Source organism: Brachyhypopomus gauderio, unplaced genomic scaffold (assembly GCF_052324685.1).
Source record: "Brachyhypopomus gauderio isolate BG-103 unplaced genomic scaffold, BGAUD_0.2 sc63, whole genome shotgun sequence".
Lineage (NCBI taxonomy): Eukaryota > Metazoa > Chordata > Actinopteri > Gymnotiformes > Hypopomidae > Brachyhypopomus > Brachyhypopomus gauderio.
In genome coordinates, this window is record NW_027506884.1 from 1,745,684 (window position 1) to 1,755,469 (window position 9,786).

Sequence of the window (9,786 nt, forward strand, 5' to 3'; positions counted from 1 at the left end):
CCTTTCAATAACGGGGTTGTCTTGAATTTGTTACTTGTACAAGCCGTCTCCTGCGCCTTACTTCTACAAACTTACAAGACTTCTCCGCTGCCACCATTTGTGGGGATGTGCCTTGGGGTAGGCGCGACTCCACGGTTCACACTCTGAGAGACCAGGGTTCTCCCCGAAAAGATCAGGCCGGACTCCGAAGTAAACTTCACCCAGATTTTAATCAGTGCAACAGACGTGAACATAGCCCCTCGGATCAGATAAAACAATAGTAAAACCTCGTACAATAAATGGCTCTGGCGATATGTCGGGGCACACTCGCTACCCCTCCAGGAAGGTCGTTCTTCCCGATAGATCTTCTGTTCGGCCTTTTAAACGAGTAGCCCCGCCCCCAACCTTGTTAGACTAAACCAACATCTTGGAGCGGGACCACACGTGCCGCCTGTTGGAACATCTATACAATACACATGAACATGATAATACACCATTGTTTGTTAATCACATCCTGCATGGTTATGATTTCCTGTCTTTCCCTTGTCCTCCTCCTACAGGATCAGTAGGACCCGTCTCCCCCCCTCTACTGCCGACCGTGGGCTCTACCGGCCAGCACCAGGGAAGCCCTGGAAGACGGTCCTCCCCCCCCTGAGAACATAGGACATCCGGTGAGCTATTAATCTGCATACCCATACATATACATACACACAGTCCAGGTGATGGGTCAAGTCTCTGACCCCATCACAGGGGCATTCTGAGACAATGGCATCCGTCCACTGCACTGTCAACAAACTTGAGTGACCACGAGCAGTGACAGGATGACAGCACCAGCACCCCAGTCTACCATAAAACCCTTCGTCTATGAACCCCTGGATCTGTACCTTTATCTAAGGGGGATATTAATTATCAAACGCTAGACTAAATAAGTGGGTTTTCAACCTAGATTTAAAGATTGTGACTGTGTCAGAGTCCCGGACACATTTAGGAAGATTATTCCAAAGCTGGGGGGCCTTATAAGAAAAGGCTCTTCCCCCTGCTGTTACCTTGTTAATTTGTGGAACTAATAACAGACCATCACCCTGTGATCTTAGTTGACGTGGGGGTTCATAGTAGGAAATAAGTTCCTGGAGGTATTCAGGAGCAAACCCGTGTAGTGCTTTATATGCTAATAATAGAATTTTAAAATCAATACAAAATTTAACTGGGAGCCAATGCAGGGCTGATAGGACTGGTCTAATATGCTGAAATTTTCTAGTTCTGGTCAGAACTCTAGCTGCGGCATTTTGAACTATTTGAAGTTTATTTAGATTCCTATTTGAACATCCTGACAGTAGTGAATTGCAGTAGTCTAGTCTAGAGCTAACAAAGGCGTGCACCAATTTTTCTGCATCATCCTGTGATAATGCATTTCTTAATTTGGCAATATTGCGGAGATGTAGAAAAGCTATCCTAGTAGTATTATCTATATATTTATCAAATGATAGGTCAGAGTCGAGTATGATGCCTAGGTTTTTGGCTACTGTGCCAGGTGTAATGGGATAGTCTGCAAGATTAAGCATTAAATTTGGAATTTTCTGTCTTGCGGCCTTAGGGCCCACAAGGAGAACTTCTGTTTTGTCCTCATTTAATTGTAGGAAGTTTAGAGACATCCAGCATTTAATGTCTCTTACACAGGCCTCAATTTTTCCTAAACTGAGTTTGTCATCGGGTTTGGCTGATATGTAAAGTTGAGTGTCATCCGCATAGCAGTGAAAATTGACACCGTGTTTGTTTATAACTGTGCCCAATGGTAGCATATATAATGTAAATAATAGTGGTCCTAAGATGGAGCCTTGCGGGACCCCATATTTAACCATTGTACGTTTGGATAAAATATTATTGAGCTCTACAAACTGATAGCGATTTGTTAAGTAAGACTGAAACCATGAAAGGGCTGTGCCTGAGACTCCAACCCAGCGTTCTAACCTTTCTAGCAAGATCCTATGATCAACTGTGTCGAAAGCTGCACTAAGATCAAGAAGCACTAACAGTGATACTGTCAGGGCTGGCTCGGATTCCACACCATCTACCTCCACTAGGGGCACCCGAGTCAGCCCTAGACTACATCCACGCAATCAGCAATGATCCGTCTCACCTGTTGCCATGGCTTTTTAAGGAAGCTTTTGGAGACGGATCATTGCTGATTCGTTTTGGTTATGCCGGTACGTTCTCAGCCCTTTCTCTTGTCTCATTCTCAAGTTAAAGGTGTCTCGCCACCTTATTCTTTCTCTCTCCCTCTCTCTTGTTCTTTCACTTATTCGAGTCTCTGTCTCCTGCGCTGCTTTCTAGCCAATCTCAAGTTTTCCTCCTTCTGTTTCTCTTCCTATCCGTTATTCATTTATTTTGGGAAGGTTTTGTTTTGTTGCGGCATTTTGCCAGTAGCCAGATTCTTCTCCTGGTGTTCTTATTTCGGTTTTACGCGACGAGTTTTTTCCGCGTCCTTTTAGTTGCCTTTATCATTTTTTCCACCCTCTCGCTACGAGTGAGTTTTGCTTTTCATGCGTCAGTCTTCCGCGTTGTTTTTGTTTCCTTTTTCTACCGAGTATCTACGGTTTAGTTTCATTTTGCGCGTTGTTTTTCCGCGTCGTTTTGTGTTGGTGTTTTTGCCACACTGTGTGTATGCATTAACTCCACATTTACTACTCTCGCATATTATTGTGCCAGACCGAGCCGGCACTTGGGTCCGCCTCTCAAGTATATTCACGCGGTGGTTACGTCACCATACCCGCCGCGTTACAGATACATAGCCTTGATCTGATGCAAGGAGGAGATCATTTGTTACTTTAACTAATGCTGTTTCAGTACTGTGATGGGGCCTAAAACCAGATTGGAACTTTTCAAATATGTTATTTCTATGCAGATATAGGCATAATTGCTGGGCAACAGCTTTTTCTATGATCTTAGATATAAATTATGTGTTTGAAATGGGTCTATAATTAGATAGCACAGTCGGATCAAGATTTGGTTTCTTGATCAGAGGTTTGATAATTGCTAACTTACATGATTTGGGCATGTGACCTATTGTAATGGATGAGTTAACTATAGTTAGAAGAGGTTCAGTTACAGCTGGTAATACCTCTTTTAATAACTTTGAGGGAACTGAGTCTAGTGTGCAGGTAGTACAATTTAAGGAAGAAATTATTTTCTCTAATTCTGATTTTGGGAGTGGATGAAAAGCATCAAGTTTTTCTCCCGGTATGTAATTTAAATCAATATCAACCAAACCAGATGACATACCAGTTGTATTGCTAATAAAGGGTTTTATATTTTGTCTAATATTCTCTATTTTATTATCAAAGAAATCTATAAATACATTACTAGTGAGGTTTACTGGAATCTGAGGTTCTGTGCCTGCTTGATTTTTTGTAAGTTTAGAAATAGTATTAAAAATAAATCTAGGATTGTTTTTATTTTTCTCTATCAGTGAGGCTAAGTATGCTGAGCGTGCTTTAGTGAGTGTCCATTTGTACTCAATAATGCTATCCTTCCAGGCACAGTAGAATACTTCCAATTTAGTAGATCGCCATTTCCGCTCTAATTTACGTGCTATTTGTTTTAAGTTTCTAGTTTGGTCGGTGTACCATGAGGCGAGCTTTTTGGATCTAGCTTTTTTATATTTTAGTGGACCTACTATATCTAGAGCTGATCTGCAGGTATTCTCTAAATAGTCGGTTAGACTATTTAACTCCTGGATCGGATGGCGAGTGGGCTAAAGCAGTTAAGTCAGGGAGGGTTTCAATAAACTGTGTTGCTGTTGATGAATTTATCGAGCGCTTTATACACTGCCAAGGAGACGGGCGGGTATTTATGTTAAGGTGAAAATCGAATTTGACTAAATAGTGATCGGAGATTGCTACGGTTTGCGGGAGTATGTTTATATTATCTACGTCGATACCCAGCGTTAATATTAGATCTAGGGTATGATTTCGATAATGTGTAGGTCCTACTACGTTTTGTTTAATGCCGACAGAGTTCAATATAGAAGTAAAAGCCCTTGTCAGTGGATCCTCCGCGTTATCAAAGTGTATGTTAAAGTCTCCTACCATTATTATTTTGTCACTACATACTGCTAAATTTGCTGCAAAATCTGTGAAATCATTTAAGAAATCTGAGTAAGGCCCTGGTGGTCTGTATACATTGGTTAGGGAAAATGTACTTTTATTTTCAGATGGACTAATTACATTAATAGACTGCATCTCAAATGAGTTTGAGATATCTAAGTATTTCTGATGAATTTCTAAACAATCACGATAGATTATACATATTCCACCTCCTCTGCCTGACAGTCTAGGTCTATGTATATAACTATATCCCACAGGAGTGGCTTTGTTTAGAGTTAAATAATCACCAGATTGAACCCACGTTTCAGTTAGACATAGAATATCAATTTTCTGGTCTGTTATAAGTTCATTTACAAAAACTGCTTTTGAGTTGAGCGATCGAATATTGATTATTCCAATTTTCAGATCGGTCATATAGGTTGTAATAATTTGATGTGAAGTCTGAATATTAGTTAAAAACTTAGGGCGGACTATTTTCTTATGATTTAATTTAACCCGGGGCACAGACACAGTCTCAATCCTATGGGATCTTGGTGACGCCTCTAAGCAGCTCGCAGACAGACGGTTTAGCCCATTAGTCTGCGGCCTGGTCGCGACTCTGGTTAGTCAGCAGCTCCTAGTGCTACACTGCCCACTAACTAACAGACTACGGGCTATGCTGCAAGATAACAGGGCAGCGCCATCCCGGGTGGGGTGGACACCGTCCCTGCCTAAAAGACCAGTCTTGCCCTCGAACTCTTCCCAATTATTAATAAAGCCCACTTGATTTTCTGAACACCACTTGGACATCCAGCGGTTTAGCGACGTGAGCCTGCTGTACTGCTCATCACCGCGCCGCATTGGGATGGGGCCAGAGCAGATTACGGCATCGGACATCGTCTGGGCTAATTTAACCACCTCTTTAACATTAGCCTTAGTCACCTCTGACTGCCGCAGACGTATATCGTTGGCCTACATGTATAACTATCCTAGAGAATCGTTTATGGGCTAACAGTCTAAGGTTGCCACTAATGTCCGGTGCTCTGGCTCCCGGTAAACAGCTAACTGTAACCGCTGGAGCCCCTACAGGAATAGCGACTTTCACGTGTCGGACTATAGAGTCTCCTATCACCAGAGTCTCCTCAGAGGGTGTAGCACTGAGCGGGGCAAACCTGTTGGACACGTGAACCGGGGAGTGGTGCTCTGGTGGGCTAGCGCTGGCGTTAGCGGTAGCTGCAGCCCTCGCTCTCCGACTACGCCGCCGAGACGTCACCCATTCGCCCCGCTGTGAGGGCTCTATCGCCGGAGTCGCGGAGGCGCTAGTTCTCCCTGTCGCGTCCACACCTACTACAGACCCTGTCCCTGTCTCTCTATCCCTCAATAATGAGTGGACGCGTCGCTCTAAGCTTTCCACTTTCGCCACGAGAGAATTTACTAGTTTGCACCTCTCACAAATACTATTACTATTACTGTCGGTGGCGAAAGGGTCTAGACTAAACATGCCACACTCCGAACATGGGAACAAACCAACACCAGCCATGAATAAATCAAAACACTTACCTCCTTTTCACCGTCCCGGCGGACAGTTCCGAGGGGGGAGGGCTCTCCTCCTCCTCCTCGGTGTAGGAGCCCTCGGACGGAGGGTACTCCCCGTTCTCCTTCTCTTCCCTACCGTCGTCATCGGGGTATGTGGAGCACTCCGACGGGGGGTACTCCTGCTCCTCGCCTTCCTCCACGGTGGTAGAGGGACCTACGGGCGGAGGGAGGTAGTCCTCTTCCTCGGACTCCTCCTCCTCCTCTTCCCCATAGTCGACGGTGGACGCGTCGTCTAACGATGGGGGGGTAGTCCTCTCCCTCTCCACCGTAGTCCACCGTGGAGGCGTCGTATAATGACGGAGGGTAGGCCTCCCCCTTGTCGTCCAGCTCCTCCTCCTCGCCTGGGGAGTCCCCCTCCCCAAACTCGCTCTCGGGGGTACTCTCCGTCCCGCAGAGCGCAAAGGAGCCCACCCGCAGGGGTGAGGGATCCCTGGATGAAGAGGGGTGGTACTTCCCCCAAAGCCGCACCGCCTCCTGGCGGAGCTTCTCCGCTGCCTCGGGGTCGTGGTGCACCCGCGCCTGATGCAGCAGGGACGCACAGATAGGGTCCTCCTCGAGCTGCGCCAGCGTCGGCGTGGTTCCCTGGTGCGGGGGTGTGTTCTCCTCCTCCCCAAGCTCGCCCTCTGGTGGCGTACCTGCCCCGTAGAGCTCGGGGATGCTTACCCGTATGGGCGAGCATTCCCGGGAAGGCGAGGGGTGTCTCTCCCGCCACACCTGTACTGCTGTCTGGTGGTATTCCTCGGCCAGCTCGGGAATAGCGGTCTCCCGAGCCGCGCACAGCAGGTAGGCGCACTCCGGGTCCTCCTTGAGCTGCGCCAAAGTCGGCGGGGCTTCGCGGCGCGGGGGAGAGGAAGAAGAGCGGTGATGCCGCTTGCAGGGCTTTTTCCCCTTCTTAGGCTTACTCTTGTAGCCTGACATGTTGTTGTGTCTCTCAGACGGCTCGCCGTTCTGTGACGGTGGGTGCGGCGTGAAGGACGAGACACAGAATCCCTCAGTTGCAGCAAACGTCACTTTACTTTCGCTTACAATTATTGCGCAATAGCGCACGTAGAACACAAACAGCACACAGAGACGTGTAAACCTTAGACAACGACGAGCACAGGACACTGCGCGAGCGCACATTAAATAGACAGACCACATTAGCCCCATGTGATTACGAGACGATTCACAGGTGAGACAGATTATCACGCGACATAGCCCTCACCACGGAGTTTCACAGACGCAGACAAAGCACGTGGACTACGTATACACACGCCCAAAAGGGAGGGGCCGGGGTCCTCAACGTGACAAGTATATCATATCAAAAAGATCTAAAACAAAACAGCATATCAAATAACAGATGCTACAAAATTTTAAATGGAATTTGAAGACAACCGAATCTATTACAGTATAAACAAATTTAACAATTCTAGCATCCATGTAAGGTTTTTAAAGTTTGTTTACATATAATTATCAGACAAATCACTTTTATACTGGTTTAAATTAAATGCTCAGTCCTTGAAATGTATGTTAAAGATCTTTTCTTGAAAAAATAAGAAAATACATCCCACTTACATTTTTATTAGTCCATCTGTCACGTATGGCCTCGCCCCCTCCCTTAGCTGTCACTCCGGGTTCCCTTGTGTCTGTGTTCCGTGCCTGTTTATCCCGCCCTGTTCGTTTGTCTCCGTGATTCCTTATTTGTTACCACGCCCCCGTGTCATTGCCGTCACCTGTCCCTAGTTTAGTTCATTGTATATAAGTCCCAGCACTTCCCCAGTCTAGTTATCCGTGGTTTTGTCTATCTATTGGTTGTGCTTTGTGCTTCATGCTGTTGGTTTGTGTTTGTGTTTCTCCTGCTTTTGTGTTGCTTTGTTCATGCCAGTATATCCCGTTTGTAAGTACATCTTGTTATCGCTGCCCGGTCGCCCTGTGTTATCTGTTTGTTTCAGTTGTTCTACGTTTTTACCCGTGTTTTGTTTTCCAAGTCTCTAGTCATGTCGCTCAGTGTTTCTGTAACGTGAGACCTCCGAACACAGAGGACTCACGGGGTTTGTATTAGATGGACTCAGGAGCAAACTCAAAGGACTGATAATGAACTGAGACCTGCGGGAAAAGCAGAAAACAAAAGCAGAGATAAAAACTCTGAAAACCAACAGAAAATACTAGGGATGCACCGAAATGAAAATTCTTAGCCGAAACCGAAAACCGAAAATGAGGAAACCAAGGCCGAAAACCGAAACACCGAAATACATTATGCCAATTATTAGTAACATTGGATTTATGGCTAACCTCACTAAAATCAAGGCATTGCTATTCAAAGAATAAATCAACTACAAAATTTGATTTGAAAATATTTATTTAGCACTGACATTACAGTAATGCATATTATAAAATAAAATTAGTGGTGGGCCGTTAACGGCGATAACGCTGACAACGGACGACCACTAATTAAATTGAACTCGCTTGCAGACCGTTTTTATCTGAGAGGATAAATATATGTATTTTATACGAGTAAAATTTTATTATAACCGACTGGCCTGAAAGATAAATATAAATTCTCTCATAATAACGTGACGTGAGTTGCAACATTAAACAGCTCAGGTAAACACGCTTCTGAGAAATGTCGTCTGCTCGGCAAAACATAACGGGGCTCAATGTGCTCTATTAGCCTACGAAATCCCACATCCTCTACGACAGAGAACGGCTGATCGTCTAAGGCAACGAGTTCCATAATTTTTGGTGTAATGTCCTTTGCCTTGACGCCATCACTGAAACGTTTTTGCTTTCTGCATCACTGAAACTTTTTTGCTTTTGAAACTTTTTTAAAATCCAAATAAGCGCGTGCAGGTGGAGATTTTTGCTTGCGTCATCACAACACATCGTTTCGGCCGTGTTGTTTCGGTGATGAAAGTATTTCGGCCGAAAACCGAAAATGCAAATTTAAGCCATTTCGGCCGAAAATTTTCGGTGGCCGAATTTTCGGTGCATCCCTAGAAAATACACGGAGGAGAAAACTCGACGTGTCGGCAAAAAGGAGAACAAACGAACAAAATAATAAACTTCAGAAACGAAAAACACACGGAGGAAAGACTCAACGTGTCAGCAAAACCCAGACGCACAAACGAACAAAGTAACAAACGCCAGTGAGGGGCAGCTGGCTGAAGCGTGACGCTTGGGAAAAAATAACTAAGACAACCCTTCAAAGAAACAAACGATAGGAAGGATAAAGAGGGGGGAAAACTTGAGGTAGGCCAGGGAAGGCGCAGGAGAAAAAACTCGAAAAGAAAAGCGTGGTAGCGAAGACCAACACAGAGAACCTGGAGAGAATACCGGCTGGCAGTACGAGCGAGAGGCAACGAACAACTCAGCAGTGAGGCACTGCAACTTTGCCTGTTAAATAGGGGAAGGCACAGCTGCAGGTCCTCACTGCTGATTGCGTCTCGTTTGCGCATTAAGTCGCGCACTCCTCCTCGTGACGACAGGAGGGGCGGTCCTGGACCCAGCCCTGACTGTAGTAGGTAGAGCGCGCCCTCCTGTGGCGACAGGGGGAACGGTCCTGGACCCAGCCCTGACAGTTTCATGTTCGGACTCCCTCTCAGATCTGACCTCCGCCTTCTTGTTTGACCCTGATTTTGGTATTCCCTTTATTAAATCTCGCTCATCTCAGCACTTGTGTCCGTCCTCTCGCTCCACTGCGCGAGCAGCGTTACACCATCTTATATGATATTCATATATAGATACATGGCCCATAAAAATTTTAACTGATAACTTTTATATTCCACTTTTTTCAGGCACATTATTATAAAAATTGTAAAAACTATAATGTGTTTCAAATAATATTTCTAGATATTGATGGTAGTATGCTAGCAATTTGTCAGTTATTGTCACGTTACCCCTCCCTTCGGGCGTGTCCATGTGTAGTCTGTGTCCATATATGTACTTCCTGTGGGTGTGTTAAATATTTTCATTTGTTGCTTGTATTTGCAATAATAAGATGTAGCTCTTATCTTTGCCTATTGTCTTTTATGATAAGGCTTAGTTGTAATTGTATACACTCAAAAAACAGAAACTGTCTTACATGAATATCAGATACAACAATTAAAGATGTTATCTTTGCTTGATAAAAACTATTTTGAAGTTTTTTTTA